This window comes from Pleurodeles waltl, chromosome 7 (genome assembly GCF_031143425.1).
Source record: "Pleurodeles waltl isolate 20211129_DDA chromosome 7, aPleWal1.hap1.20221129, whole genome shotgun sequence".
NCBI classification, from domain to species: Eukaryota; Metazoa; Chordata; class Amphibia; order Caudata; family Salamandridae; genus Pleurodeles; species Pleurodeles waltl.
The window spans coordinates 442,233,144-442,249,693 of record NC_090446.1 but is presented as its reverse complement, the minus strand read 5'-3'; positions in this window follow the sequence as shown (position 1 = coordinate 442,249,693).

Sequence of the window (16,550 nt, the reverse complement as noted above, 5' to 3'; positions counted from 1 at the left end):
CAAGACAAGGAGCCCTCTTAGCAGCAGGTAGCACCCGGAGAAGTGCCAGAAACAGGCACTACGAGGATGCGTGAAACGGTGCTCACCCGAAGTCGCACAAAGGAGTCCCACGTTGCCGGAGGCCAACTTAGAAAGTTGTGCAATGCAGGTTAGAGTGCCGTGGACCCAGGCTTGGCTGTGCACAAAGGATTTCTGCCGGAAGTTCACAGGGGCTGGAGTAGCTGCAAAAGTCGCGGTTCCCAGCAATGCAGTCTAGCGAGGTGAGGCAAAGACTTACCTCCACCAAACTTGGACTGAAGAGTCACTGGACTGTGGGAGTCACTTGGACAGAGTTGCTGGATTCGAGGGACCTCGCTCGTCGTGCTGAGAGGAGACCCAAGGGACCGGTAATGCAGCTTTTTGGTGCCTGCGGTTGCAGGGGGAAGATTCCGTCGACCCACGGGAGATTTCTTCGGAGCTTCTAGTGCAGAGAGGAGGCAGACTACCCCCACAGCATGCACCACCAGGAAAACAGTTGAGAAGGCGGCAGGATCAGCGTTACAGAGTTGCAGTAGTCGTCTTTGCTACTATGTTGCAGTTTTGCAGGCTTCCAGCGCGGTCAGCAGTCGATTCCTTGGCAGAAGGTGAAGAGAGAGATGCAGAGGAACTCGGATGAGATCTTGCATTCGTTATCTAAGGAATCCCAAGAGACAGAGACCCTAAATAGCCAGAAAAGAGGGTTTGGCTACCTAGGAGAGAGGATAGGCTAGCAACACCTGAAGGAGCCTATCACAAGGAGTCTCTGACGTCACCTGGTGGCACTGGCCACTCAGAGCAGTCCAGTGTGCCAGCAGCACCTCTGTTTCCAAGATGGCAGAGGTCTGGAGCACACTGGAGGAGCTCTGGGCACCTCCCAGGGGAGGTACAGGTCAGGGGAGTGGTCACTCCCCTTTCCTTTGTCCAGTTTCGCGCCATAGCAGGGCTAAGGGGTCCCTGAACCGGTGTAGACTGGCTTATGCAGAAATGGGCACCAAATGTGCCCATGAAAGCATTTCCAGAGGCTGGGGGAGGCTACTCCTCCCCTGCCTTCACACCATTTTCCAAAGGGAGAGGGTGTAACACCCTCTCTCAGAGGAAGTTCTTTGTTCTGCCATCCTGGGCAAGGCCTGGCTGGACCCCAGGAGGGCAGATGCCTGTCTGAGGGGTTGGCAGCAGCAGCAGCTGCAGTGAAACCCCGGGAAAGGCAGTTTGGCAGTACCAGGGTCTGTGCTACAGACCACTGGGATCATGGGATTGTGCCAACTATGCCAGGATGGTATAGAGGGGGCAATTCCATGATCATAGACATATTACATGGCCATATTCGGAGTTACCATTGTGAAGCTACATATAGGTAGTGACCTATATGTAGTGCACGCGTGTAATGGTGTCCCGCACTCACAAAGTCCGGGGAATCGGCCCTGAACAATGTGGGGGCACCTTGGCTAGTGCCAGGGTACCCTCACATTAAGTAACTTAGCACCTAACCTTTACTAGGTAAAGGTTAGACATATAGGTGACTTATAAGTTACTTAAGTGCAGTGTAAAATGGCTGTGAAATAACGTGGACGTTATTTCACTCAGGCTGCAGTGGCAGGCCTGTGTAAGATTTGTAAGAGCTCCCTATGGGTGGCAAAAGAAATGCTGCAGCCCATAGGGATCTCCTGGAACCCCAATACCCTGGGTACCTCAGTACCATATACTAGGGAATTATAAGGGTGTTTCAGTAAGCCAATGTAAATTGGTAAAATTGGTCACTAGCCTGTCAGTGACAATTTGAAAGAAATGAGAGAGCATAACCACTGAGGTTCTGATTAGCAGAGCCTCAGTGAGACAGTTAGTCACTACACAGGTAACACATTCAGGCACACTTATGAGCACTGGGGCCCTGGAGAACAGGGTCCCAGTGACACATACAACTAAAACAACATATATACAGTGAAAAATGGGGGTAACATGCCAGGCAAGATGGTACTTTCCTACACCTAACACTGCAGTTCCTGAAATTACTGCTGCTGCCACCATAGGGAATTAACCCCAAACCCTGCCTTTCCCTTTCCGCAGCCAGGGATTCCCTGTCTAAGGCCAACTGTTTCTGCTGTAGCCTCACTCTGGCCTCTTCTAACCTCAGTTTTCTGAGTTCACTATCTAGGAACTGGTCCTCAGGGTTGGAGGTTTGTGACACCTCTGAGACAGAAGCGACATGGCATTTGGCAGAGGCAGATCTTTCCCTAACTTGAGTCACCCTAGTTACCTGGCCTCTGGGTGTGAAGGAAGCCCTATTTCTGTGTGACTGTGAGAAAGTAGCCTCCTTCTAGCATGGTTACCCCCACGTTTGGCCTGTCTGTGAGTGCGTTTCAGTGTGTTTTGCCTGTTTCACTGGGATCCTGCTAGCCAGGACCCCAGGGCTCATAGTTTATGGCCTAATGTGTGTGTCTGTGTAGTGCTTAACTGTGTCACTGAGGCTCTGCTAATCAGAACTTCAGTGCTTATGCTCTCTCTGCTTTTAAATTTGTCACTGTAGGCTAGCGACTTCTGTAGGAGGCTGGCCTGGCTTATAGTGGGTACCTTGTGGTACTTACACCTTGTGCCTGATCCAGTTATCCCTTATTAGTAGATTAGAGGTGTTCTAGCAGCTTAGGCTGATAGAGGTAGCTATATCAGAGCAGCTAAGGCTGAACTAGGAGACATGCAAAGCTCCTACTATACCACTTATATCATATAGCACTATATCATAAGAAAACACAATACTCAGAGTTTCTAAAAATAAAGGTACTTTATTTTAGTGACAATATGCCAAAAGTATCTCAGAGGATATACTCCCTTAGGAGGTAAGTAATATACACAAAATAAACACACACAAACCAAAATCAAGTAAGTAAACAGTTAGAAGAACAAGTTACTTACCTTCGGTAACGCCTTTTCTGGTGGATACACTAGCTACCTGTGGATTCCTCACTCATTGAATTCTCCTCCTGCGGCAGCTTTCAACTGAAATCTTCTTCCTAGCTTCCGCACGTCACAATTGCCCATGCGACGCCGTCTGACGGCATACAGGCAATAAGAGGTCCTCGCCGACGTGCCGACGTCAGTACCAACATTTTTTACGTGCCTCTGAGACGAATAGGCCATTGAAACAGATAATCATATAACATTTAATTACACCAAAAGATAAAAACATCAGTCCAAAGATGTCAATACTATGTATAGCAATCTTACAAAACTTCCTTTTCTTTTTTTTTTTTTTTTTTTTTTTTTTAAATTAACTTATATATACAAATATATACATTATATTTGAAAGCCAACAACTACCAAGAGGAGCACACCCAAGGATAGCTTGGTAAGACCAGACAGGCAACGTGGAGGCGGGAGGGACTGTGAGGAATCCACAGGTAGCTAGTGTATCCACCAGAAAAGGCGTTACCGAAGGTAAGTAACTTGTTCTTCTGATGGATACAACTACCTGTGGATTCCTCACTCATTGAATAGAGTCCCAAAGCAGTACCGCACTCGGTGGAGGGTGCCTGAATGGTCAAACCAAGAAATCCTGCAGCACCGATCGTGCAAAATGGCCATCCCTCCTAACTTCAGAATCCAAGCAGTAATGCTTTGCGAAAGTGTGGAGGGATGACCAAGTTGCGGCCTTGCAGATGTCAACCACAGGAACACCCCTAGCCAAGGCCGAAGAGGCCGACTTAGCTCTGGTGGAATGAGCTCTTATTCCATCAGGGGGTTCTTTCTTTGCCAGAGAATAACACAACTTAATGCAAAGAATGACCCACCTGGAGAGTGTTCTCTTGTGGACTGCCTTTCCTCTCCTCTTTCCCACGTACCCGATGAAGAGTTGATCCTCCAATCTAAACTCCTTCGTCCTGTCTATGAAGAAGCTCAGTGCTCTTCTCGGGTCCAAACGATGTAGTCTTTCTTCCTCTTTAGAAGGATGAGGTGGAGGATAAATAGAGGAGAGAGTAATAGTCTGACCTATATGGAAGGGTGAAACAACCTTCGGCAAGAAAGCAGCCTTGGTCCTCAACACCACCTTATCTGCATAGAAGGAAGTATACGGGGCTTAACAGAAAGGGCCTGCTGCTCACTCACTCTTCTAGCAGAAGTGATTGCAACAAGGAAAACAGTCTTTAACACCAATAACCTTATGGGGCAAGAATGCATGGGCTCAAAAGGTGAACACATAAGAAACGTTAAGACCAGGTTTAAATCCCACTGAGGCATAATGAAAGGAGTGGGAGGAAATTTATTAATGAGGCCTTTTAAAAATCTTAATACCAAAGGAGATTTAAATAAAGAAGGTTGATCTGGAAGACACAGAAAGGCTGACAGGGCCGACAAATAGCCCTTGACTGTAGCCACTGCACAACCCCTCTGTGCCAGGGACAAAGCAAAAGACAAAACATCTGATAAGTGGGCACGTAAGGGATCAATTTGTCTTTCTCCACACCAGCACACAAATTTAGCCCACCTGCTAGCGTAGATAGATTTAGTGGAGTGTCGCCTGGCCGATAAAATAACATCCACTACCTCAGGTGGGAGAGAAAAGGAACTCAGGTTGCCCCGTTCAATCTCCAGGCATGAAGGTGCAGGCTCTGAAGGTGGGGGTGTAAAACCTGCCCCTGCGACTGCGAGAGGAGGTCTGCCCTGAGAGGGAGACAGAGTGGGGGGCACAGAGAGAGTTGGAGAAGATCTGAAAACCATACCATCCTTGGCCAATCCGGAGCTATTAAGATGACTTGGGCCCGGTCTTGGGGAATTTTCCTCAGAACCCGAGGAATCAAAGGTATGGGGGGAAACGCGTAAAGCAACTGGTCGCACCGGGACATCTGAAACGCGTCCCCCAACGTTCCTTGCACCGGATACTGGAGGCTGCAGAAAAACGGGCAGTGCGAGTTCTCCCGAGTGGGAAAAAGATTTACCCGAGGGATTCCCCACATCTGGAAGATCTGTCGGACTAGATCTGGGTGAAGACGCCACTCGTGATCGGTCGAGAAGTGCCGACTGAGACTGTCCGCACGCATGTTCAAGACTCCAGCCAGATGGTTTGCTACCAAGCAAATCCTATGGTCCCTTGCCCAGGACCATAGTCGCAGAGCTTCTCTGCAGAGAAGGTACGACCCTACTCCTCCCAGTTTGTTTATATACCACATCGTGGTAGTGTTGTCCGTCAAGACCTGAACCGACTGACCGCGAAGGGAAGGGAGAAAGGCCTTGAGAGCTAAACGTATTGCCCGCAACTCCAACAGATTTATGTGAAACATCTGTTCCACTGGAGACCAATGACCTTTGACCTCCAGGTCCCCCAGATGAGCTCCCCACCCTAAAGTGGAAGCATCTGTTATCACTGTGGTCACTGGCGGAGGTTGCGAGAACGGCCTTCCTTGAGAAAGATTGCCGTCCGCAACCCACCATCTTAGATCCACTGCAGCGTCCCTGGAGATCTTTACCGATCCCTTGAGATCTCCTTTGTGTTGAGACCACTGCTTTCGGAGGCACCACTGAAGAGCCCTCATGTGCCAGCGAGCATGAGTGACCAACAGAATGCAAGAAGCAAACAGACCGAGCAGACGTAGGACCTTGACGACTGGAAAGACCACTCCACTTTGAAACATTGGAACCAACGCCTGAATGTCCTGAATCCACTGAAGCGGAGGAAAGGCGCGATTCAATGTTGTATCCATGTAGGAGGCTGGACTGGCTTGTAGTGAGTACCAAGGGGTACTTGCACCTTGCACCAGGCCCAGTTATCCCTTATTAGTGTATAGGGTGTCTAGCAGCTTAGGCTGATAGATAATGGTAGCTTAGCAGAGCAGCTTAGGCTGAACTAGGAGACGTGTGAAGCTACTACAGTACCACTTAGTGTCATATGCACAATATCATAAGAAAACACAATACACAGTTATACTAAAAATAAAGGTACTTTATTTTTATGACAATATGCCAAAGTATCTTAGAGTGTACCCTCAGTGAGAGGATAGGAAATATACACAAGATATATATACACAATAGCAAAAATATGCAGTATAGTCTTAGAAAACAGTGCAAACAATGTATAGTTACAATAGGATGCAATGGGGAAACATAGGGATAGGGGCAACACAAACCATATACTCCAAAAGTGGAATGCGAACCACGAATGGACCCCAAACCTATGTGACCTTGTAGAGGGTCGCTGGGACTATTAGAAAATAGTGAGAGTTAGAAAAATAACCCTCCCCAAGACCCTGAAAAGTGAGTGCAAAGTGCACTAAAGTTCCCCTAAGGACAAAAGAGTCGTGTTAGAGGAATAATGCAGGAAAGACACAAACCAGCAATGCAACAACTGTGGATTTCCAATCTAGGGTACCTGTGGAACAAGGGGACCAAGTCCAAAAGTCACAAGCAAGTCGGAGATGGGCAGATGCCCAGGAAATGCCAGCTGCGGGTGCAAAGAAGCTTCAACTGGACAGAAGAAGCTGAGGTTTCTGCAGGAACGAAAAGGGCTAGAGACTTCCCCTTTGGTGGACGGATCCCTCTCGCCTTGGAGAGTCGTGCAGAAGTGTTTTCCTGCCAGAAGGACGCCAACAAGCCTTGCTACACGCAAATCGTGCGTTTGGCGTTTTTGGACGCTGCTGGGGCCCAGGAGGGACCAGGAGGTCGCAAATTGGACCTGAAGAGAGAGGGGACGTCGAGCAAGACAAAGAGCCCTCACTCAAGCAGGTAGCACCCGGAGAAGTGCCAGAAACAGGCACTACGAGGATGCGTGAAACGGTGCTCGCCGAAGTTGCACAAAGGAGTCCCACGTCGCCGGAGACCAACTTAGAAAGTCGTGCAATGCAGGTTAGAGTGCCGTGGACCCAGGCTTGGCTGTGCACAAAGGATTTCCGCCGGAAGTGCACAGGGGCCGGAGTAGCTGCAAAGTCGCGGTTCCCAGCAATGCAGACCAGCGAGGTGAGGCAAGGACTTACCTCCACCAAACTTGGGCTGAAGAGTCACTGGACTGTGGGGGTCACTTGGACAGCGTCGCTGGATTCGAGGGACCTCGCTCGTCGTGCTGAGAGGAGACCCAAGGGACCGGTAATGCAGCTTTTTGGTGCCTGCGGTTGCAGGGGGAAGATTCCGTCGACCCACGGGAGATTTCTTCGGAGCTTCTGGTGCAGAGAGGAGGCAGGCTACCCCCACAGCATGCACAAGCAGGAAAACAGTCGAGAAGGCGGCAGGATCAGCGTTACAGAGTTGCAGTAGTCGTCTCTGCTACTATGTTGCAGGTTTGCAGGCTTCCAGCGCGGTCAGAGGTCGTTTCCTTATCAGAAGGTGAAGAGAGAGATGCAGAGGAACTCGGCTGAGCTCATGCATTCGTTATCTAAAGTTTCCCCAGAGACAGAGACCCTAAATAGCCAGAAAAGAGGGTTTGGCTACCTAGGAGAGAGGAAAGGCTACTAACACCTGAAGGAGCCTATCAGCAGGAGTCTCTGACGTCACCTGGTGGCACTGGCCACTCAGAGCAGTCCAGTGTGCCAGCAGCACCTCTGTTTCCAAGATGGCAGAGGTCTGGAGCACACTGGAGGAGCTCTGGACACCTCCCAGGGGAGGTGCAGGTCAGGGGAGTGGTCACTCCCCTTTCCTTTGTCCAGTTTCGCGCCAGAGCAGGGGCTAAGGGGTCCCTGAACCGGTGTAGACTGGCTTATGCAGAATTGGGCACATCTGTGCCCAACAAAGCATTTCCAGAGGCTGGGGGAGGCTGCTCCTCCCCTGCCTTCACACCATTTTCCAAAGGGAGAGGGTGTCACACCCTCTCTCAGAGGAAGTTCTTTGTTCTGCCATCCTGGGCCAGGCCTGGCTGGACCCCAGGAGGGCAGCTGCCTGTCTGAGGGGTTGGCAGCAGCAGCAGCTGCAGTGAAACCCCAGGAAGGGCAGTCTGGCAGTACCAGGGTCTGTGCTACAGACCACTGGGATCATGGGATTGTGCCAACTATGCCAGGATGGTATAGAGGGGGCAATTCCATGATCATAGACATGTTACATGGCCATATTCGGAGTTACCATGGTGAAGCTACATATAGGTAGTGACCTATATGTAGTGCACGCGTGTAATGGTGTCCCCGCACTCACAAAGTTCAGGGAATTGGCTCTGAACAATGTGGGGGCACCTTGGCTAGTGCCAGGGTGCCCTCACACTAAGTAACTTTGCACCCAACCTTTACCAGGTAAAGGTTAGACATATAGGTGACTTATAAGTTACTTAAGTGCAGTGTAAAATGGCTGTGAAATAACGTGGACGTTATTTCACTCAGGCTGCAGTGGCAGGCCTGTGTAAGAATTGTCAGAGCTCCCTATGGGTGGCGAAAGAAATGCTGCAGCCCATAGGGATCTCCTGGAACCCCAATACCCTGGGTACCTCAGTACCATATACTAGGGAATTATAAGGGTGTTCCAGTAAGCCAATGTAAATTAGTAAAAATGGTCACTAGCCTGTTAGTGACAATTTGGAAAGAAATGAGAGAGCATAACCACTGAGGTTCTGATTAGCAGAGCCTCAGTGAGACAGTTAGTCACTACACAGGTAACACATTCAGGCACACTTATGAGCACTGGGGCCCTGGGTTACCAGGGTCCCAGTGACACATACAACTAAAACAACATATATACAGTGAAAAATGGGGGTAACATGCCAGGCAAGATGGTACTTTCCTACACAACCCCCCCCCAAACGAAGGACAATAAGACTAGCCATGACCTGATGAGTCTTCATTGTCTAAGTGGAAATATCTGGAGAGTCCATCTGCATTGGAGTGGCTACTCCCAGGTCTATGTTCCACTGTATAGTCCATTCCCTGTAGGGATATGGACCACCTCAACAATTTAGGATTTTCACCTTTCATTTGTTTTAGCCAAAGTAGAGGTTTGTGGTCTGTCTGAACAATGAAGTGAGTGCCAAACAGGTATGGCCTCAACTTCTTCAGAGCCCAGACCACAGCAAAGGCCTCCCTCTCAATGGCAGACCAACGCTTTTCTCTAGGGGTCAACCTCCTACTAATAAAAGCAACAGGTTGATCCTGGCCCTCAGAATTAAGTTGTGATAGGACTGCCCCTACTCCTAATTCAGATGCATCAGTTTGGACATAGAATTTTTTAGAGTAACAAGGGCTTTTCAGGACAGGTGCAGAGCACATGGCCTGCTTCAGCTCCTCAAAAGCTTTCTGACAGCTTGCTGTCCATAATACCTTTTTAGGCATTTTCTTGGATGTGAGGTCATTAAGAGGGGCTGCAATGGAGCCATAGTTCTTAATGAACCTCCTGTAATACCCAGTGAGGCCTAGGAAGGCTCTCACCTGAGTCTGAGTGGTAGGGGGAACCCAATCAATAATAGTTTGGATTTTCCCCTGAAGTGGTGCAATCTGTTCCCCACCAACAAGGTGTCCCAGATAAACCACCTTACCCTGCCCTATCTGGCACTTTGAAGCCTTGATAGTGAGGCCTGCCTGTTGCAGGGCCTCCAAAACTTTCCATAGGTGGACCAGGTGATCATCCCAGCTGGAGCTAAAGACAGCTATATCGTCCAAATATGCTGCACTGAAAGCTTCCAGCCCTTGCAGGACTGTGTTCACCAACCTCTGAAAAGTGGCAGGTGCATTTTTCAAACCAAAAGGCATTACAGTAAACTGGTAATGTCCTCCAATGGTAGAAAATGCAGTCTTAGGTTTAGCATCTTCTGATAATTTGATCTGCCAATACCCTGCAGTCAAATCAAAAGTGCTTAGATACTTGGCAGATGCCAGTGTATCTATAAGCTCATCTGCCCTGGGTATAGGGTGAGCATCAGTTTTGGTTACCAAGTTGAGACCTCTATAGTCTACACAAAACCTCATTTCCTTCTTTCCATCTTTAGAATTGGGTTTTGGTACCAGTACCACAGGAGAAGCCCATGGACTGTCAGAGTGCTCAACCACTCCTAGTTCCAACATTTTCTGAACTTCTTGCTTTATGCAGTCCCTGACATGGTCAGGCTGCCTATAGATCTTACTTTTGACAGGTAAACTGTCTCCAGTATCTATAGTGTGCTCACACCAAGAAGTGGTGCCTGGCACAGTAGAGAAGAGTTCTGAAAATTGTCCTAGGAGATTTATGCAATTATCTTTCTGCTCAGCAGTAAGACAATCAGCCAAAACTACACCTTCCACAAGAGCATCTTGTTCTGTGGAAGAGAAGAGATCAGGTAGAGGATCACTGTCTTCTTCCTGTCCCTCATCAGTTGCCATGAGCAGGGTGAGATCAGCCCTGTCATAGTAGGGTTTCAGGCGGTTGACATGGAGCACCCTAAGGGGACTCCTGGCAGTGCCTAAGTCAACCAAGTAGGTGACTTCACCCTTCTTTTCAACAATTGTGTGGGGTCCACTCCATTTATCTTGGAGTGCTCTTGGGGCCACAGGCTCCAAGACCCACACTTTCTGCCCTGGTTGGTACTGAACCAAAACAGCCTTCTGATCATGCCATTGCTTCTGGAGCTCTTGGCTGGCCTGAAGGTTTTTACTGGCCTTTTTCATGTACTCAGCCATCCTTGATCTGAGGCCAAGTACATAATCCACAATATCCTGCTTAGGAGCTTTTAAAGGTTGTTCCCAACCCTCCTTTACAAGTGTGAGTGGACCCCTAACAGGGTGTCCAAAAAGAAGTTCAAAGGGGCTGAAGCCCACTCCTTTCTGGGGTACCTCCCTGTAGGCAAAAAGGAGGCATGGTAGAAGGATATCCCATCTCCTGCGGAGTTTTTCAGGGAGTCCCATAATCATGCCTTTGAGAGTTTTATTAAATCTCTCCACCAGTCCATTTGTTTGTGGATGATAGGGTGTTGTGAACTTGTAAGTTACACCACACTCCTTCCACATGGCTTTTAAGTATGCAGACATGAAATTGCTTCCTCTGTCTGATACTACTTCCTTTGGGAAGCCCACCCTGGAAAATATTCCCAGGAGGGCCTTTGCCACTGCAGGAGCTGTAGTGGTCCTTAAAGGAATTGCTTCAGGATATCTTGTGGCATGGTCCACTACCACCAAGATAAACCTATTGCCTGAAGCAGTAGGAGGGTCAAGGGGGCCAACTATGTCAACCCCTACCCTTTCAAAGGGAACCCCAACCACAGGCAGTGGGATAAGGGGTGCCTTTGGAGTGCCACCTGTCTTGCCACTGGCTTGACAGGTTTCACAGGACTTGCAAAATTCCTTTGTGTCCTCAGACATCCTAGGCCAATGAAACAATGGAACCAATCTGTCCCAAGTTTTCATTTGACCCAGGTGCCCAGCTAGGGGAATGTCATGTGCCAGTGTTAGGAGGAACTTTCTGTACTCCTGAGGAATCACTAATCTCCTGGCAGCTCCAGGTTTAGGATCCCTATGCTCAGTGTACAAGAGGTTGTCCTCCCAGTAAACTCTGTGAGAGTGACTGACATCCCCATTAGCCTGTTTGACAGCTTGCTGTCTGAGACCCTCTAAAGTGGGACAGGTTTGCAGTGCCACACTCAGCTCCTCCCTGGCAGGCCCCCCTTCACCCAAAAGCTCAGCAGTGTCTGCTTCCAGCTCCTCTGGTGTAGGTTCTGCACAGGGAGGGAATTCTTCTTCCTCAGAATTAGAATCCACTGTAGAGGGAGGGATAGTAGGAAGTGGTTTGCTTCTACTAGCCCTAGCTTTAGGGAGCACTTGGTCCATTGTTCCAGGATCCAAGCTTCCCTGTCCTTTTTGCTTTTTGGCCTGAGCCCTTGTCAAAGCAAAAATATGCCCTGGGATGCCCAGCATTGCTGCATGGGCCTCAAACTCCACATCTGACCAAGCTGATGTCTCCAAATCATTCCCTAATAGACAGTCTACAGGTAAATCTGAAGCTACCACAACTTTCTTTGGACCAGTTACCCCCCCCCAGTTGAGATTTACAACAGCCATGGGGTGGCTTTGTGTTATGTTGTGAGCATCGGTTACTTGGTACTGGTGTCCAAGTATGTGTTGTTCAGGGTGCACCAGTTTCTCAATCACCATTGTGACACTGGCACCTGTGTCCCTGTAGGCCTGGACCTCAACACCATTTATTAGGGTTAGTTGCTTGTACTTCTCCAAGTTATGGGGGCAAGCAACCAAAGTGGCTAAATCAATAGCCCCTTCAGAGACTAACGTAGCCTCTGTGGTCTCCCTAATCAGACCAACCCCAACTAAATTACCAAAAGTGAGCCCAGCTACTCCCTTGGATTGGCTATTAGTAGGTTTGCTCCCACCACCACTGCTATTAGTAGGGACACTAGGTGTAGCAGTAGGGGTTGTAGTGGTAGGAGCTGTGGTGCCTTTCTTTGGACAACTGGGATCTGTTGTCCAATGGCCTTTTATTTTACATAAATAGCACCATGGTTTCTTTTCCTTGTTCTGATTAAAGGAGGATTTGGACCCACCACCCCCACCAGAGTGTTTTTGTGGGCCTGATGAAGACTCATTTTTAGATTTGTCCCCACCCTTGTCAGAAGACTTACCATCCTTCTTTTTGTTGCCATCTTTGTCACCCCCTGTATGAACTTTTCTGTTCACTCTTGTTCTGACCCATTTGTCTGCCTTCTTTCCCAATTCTTGGGGAGAGGTCAGATCAGAGTCCACCAAGTACTGGTGCAACAAATCAGACACACAATTATTAAGAATATGCTCTCTCAGGATTAAGTTATACAGGCTGTCATAATCAGTAACTTTACTGCCATGTAACCACCCCTCCAAGGCCTTCACTGCCTGGTCAATGAAATCAACCCAGTCTTGTGAAGACTCCTTTTTGGTCTCTCTGAACTTTATCCTGTACTGTTCAGTGGTTAAGCCATAACCATCCAGGAGTGCATTCTTAAGAACTTGGAAATTATTAGCATCATTTTCTTTTACAGTAAGGAGCCTATCCCTACCTTTTCCACTAAATGATAGCCATAGGATAGCAGCCCACTGCCTTTGAGGGACATCCTGTACAACACAGGCCCTCTCAAGTGCAGCAAACCACTTGTTAATGTCATCCCCCTCCTTATAAGGGGGAACTATCTTGTGCAGATTCCTGGAATCATGCTCTTTTGCAGGATGACTATGGGGAATACTGCTGCTGCCACCATGGGTATCTAAACCCAACTTCTGTCTTTCCTTCTCTAATTCAAAAGACTGTCTATCCACATCCAGCTGTTGCTTTTTAAGCTTCAGTCTGGTTTGTTCCACCCTCAACTTATTGAGTTCCCTCTCTAACATTCTGTCATCAGGGTTGGTGGGAGGGACATTTCTAGAAACAGAGCTATGATGGGAATGAACAGAAGGAGACCTGTCCCTTACAGAAGCCAACTTAACAGCTTGGTTTACAGAAACATTACTACCAGTATGGTGAGAATAAATGCTTTTGCTATGATGTGAGACAACACTATTTCTTTGGTGTGGCTCATCATCATTACCATCTATGCTAGATTGTCTAGTAATGGGCAGGCTAGGAAGTTTCTTTCCTGAATCTTTTCCTGGGGGAGTCCCTGAATCAGATTGGGAACTATTAGGTACTTTTTCAACAGATGGGCCACCTCTGGCCTTATCCTGTTCTCTAAGCATGTTAATTAACAGTTCCAAGGCAGGATTCTTCCCTACACTCAAACCTCTCTCTATACAGAGACTCCTTGCTCTTTTCCAGCTAAGGTTGTCATATGCAAGTTTGGACAGATCAACACTTTGGCCTGTGCCAGACATTTTTTAGAGAGAGTTAAAGTGATAGAGAAAGAGACAAAAGTTTTCAGAACTTTTTGGAAAGACAGAAAAAAAACTTTTTAAACTTTTAAGAACTTTTTGAAAGTTTAGGAGTACTTTTCAGCACTTAGAAAAGAGTGAAAAGAGGAAATGCAAAACTTTTTGGCTATGTGTATATACACTGACCTTGTTTTGTATATTTTTCTCTTATGAAAAGTACAATGACAAGAGTGGTAAGTAGTCTCAAGCACTTATCCCACCACTGCACAACCAATGTAGGAGGCTGGACTGGCTTGTAGTGAGTACCATGGGGTACTTGCACCTTGCACCAGGCCCAGTTATCCCTTATTAGTGTATAGGGTGTCTAGCAGCTTAGGCTGATAGATAATGGTAGCTTAGCAGAGCAGCTTAGGCTGAACTAGGAGACGTGTGAAGCTACTACAGTACCACTTAGTGTCATATGCACAATATCATAAGAAAACACAATACACAGTTATACTAAAAATAAAGGTACTTTATTTTTATGACAATATGCCAAAGTATCTTAGAGTATACCCTCAGTGAGAGGATAGGAAATATACACAAGATATATATACACAATAGCAAAAATATGCAGTATAGTCTTAGAAAACAGTGCAAACAATGTATAGTTACAATAGGATGCAATGGGGAAACATAGGGATAGGGGCAACACAAACCATATACTCCAAAAGTGGAATGCGAACCACGAATGGACCCCAAACCTATGTGACCTTGTAGAGGGTCGCTGGGACTATTAGAAAATAGTGAGAGTTAGAAAAATAACCCTCCCCAAGACCCTGAAAAGTGAGTGCAAAGTGCACTAAAGTTCCCCTAAGGACAAAAGAGTTGTGTTAGAGGAATAATGCAGGAAAGACACAAACCAGCAATGCAACAACTGTGGATTTCCAATCTAGGGTACCTGTGGAACAAGGGGACCAAGTCCAAAAGTCACAAGCAAGTCGGAGATGGGCAGATGCCCAGGAAATGCCAGCTGCGGGTGCAAAGAAGCTTCAACTGGAGAGAAGAAGCTGAGGTTTCTGCAGGAACAAAAAGGGCTAGAGACTTCCCCTTTGGTGGACGGATCCCTCTCGCCTTGGAGAGTCGTGCAGAAGTGTTTTCCCGCCGGAAGGACGCCAACAAGCCTTGCTACACGCAAATCGTGCGTTTGGCGTTTTTGGACGCTGCTGGGGCCCAGGAGGGACCAGGAGGTCGCAAATTGGACCTGAAGAGAGAGGGGACGTCGAGCAAGACAAAGAGCCCTCACTGAAGCAGGTAGCACCCGGAGAAGTGACAGAAACAGGCACTACAAGGATGCGTGAAACGGTGCTCGCCGAAGTTGCACAAAGGAGTCCCACGTCGCCGGAGACCAACTTAGAAAGTCGTGCAATGCAGGTTAGAGTGCCGTGGACCCAGGCTTGGCTGTGCACAAAGGATTTCCGCCGGAAGTGCACAGGGGCCGGAGTAGCTGCAAAGTCGCGGTTCCCAGCAATGCAGCCCAGCGAGGTGAGGCAAGGACTTACCTCCACCAAACTTGGGCTGAAGAGTCACTGGACTGTGGGGGTCACTTGGACAGCGTCGCTGGATTCGAGGGACCTCGCTCGTCGTGCTGAGAGGAGACCCAAGGGACCGGTAATGCAGCTTTTTGGTGCCTGCGGTTGCAGGGGGAAGATTCCGTCGACCCACGGGAGATTTCTTCGGAGCTTCTGGTGCAGAGAGGAGGCAGGCTACCCCCACAGCATGCACAAGCAGGAAAACAGTCGAGAAGGCGGCAGGATCAGCGTTACAGAGTTGCAGTAGTCGTCTCTGCTACTATGTTGCAGGTTTGCAGGCTTCCAGCGCGGTCAGCGGTCGTTTCCTTATCAGAAGGTGAAGAGAGAGATGCAGAGGAACTCGGCTGAGCTCATGCATTCGTTATCTAAAGTTTCCCCAGAGACAGAGACCCTAAATAGCCAGAAAAGAGGGTTTGGCTACCTAGGAGAGAGGAAAGGCTACTAACACCTGAAGGAGCCTATCAGCAGGAGTCTCTGACGTCACCTGGTGGCACTGGCCACTCAGAGCAGTCCAGTGTGCCAGCAGCACCTCTGTTTCCAAGATGGCAGAGGTCTGGAGCACACTGGAGGAGCTCTGGACACCTCCCAGGGGAGGTGCAGGTCAGGGGAGTGGTCACTCCCCTTTCCTTTGTCCAGTTTCGCGCCAGAGCAGGGGCTAAGGGGTCCCTGAACCGGTGTAGACTGGCTTATGCAGAATTGGGCACATCTGTGCCCAACAAAGCATTTCCAGAGGCTGGGGGAGGCTGCTCCTCCCCTGCCTTCACACCATTTTCCAAAGGGAGAGGGTGTCACACCCTCTCTCAGAGGAAGTTCTTTGTTCTGCCATCCTGGGCCAGGCCTGGCTGGACCCCAGGAGGGCAGCTGCCTGTCTGAGGGGTTGGCAGCAGCAGCAGCTGCAGTGAAACCCCAGGAAGGGCAGTCTGGCAGTACCAGGGTCTGTGCTACAGACCACTGGGATCATGGGATTGTGCCAACTATGCCAGGATGGTATAGAGGGGGCAATTCCATGATCATAGACATGTTACATGGCCATATTCGGAGTTACCATGGTGAAGCTACATATAGGTAGTGACCTATATGTAGTGCACGCGTGTAATGGTGTCCCCGCACTCACAAAGTTCAGGGAATTGGCTCTGAACAATGTGGGGGCACCTTGGCTAGTGCCAGGGTGCCCTCACACTAAGTAACTTTGCACCCAACCTTTACCAGGTAAAGGTTAGACATATAGGTGACTTATAAGTTACTTAAGTGC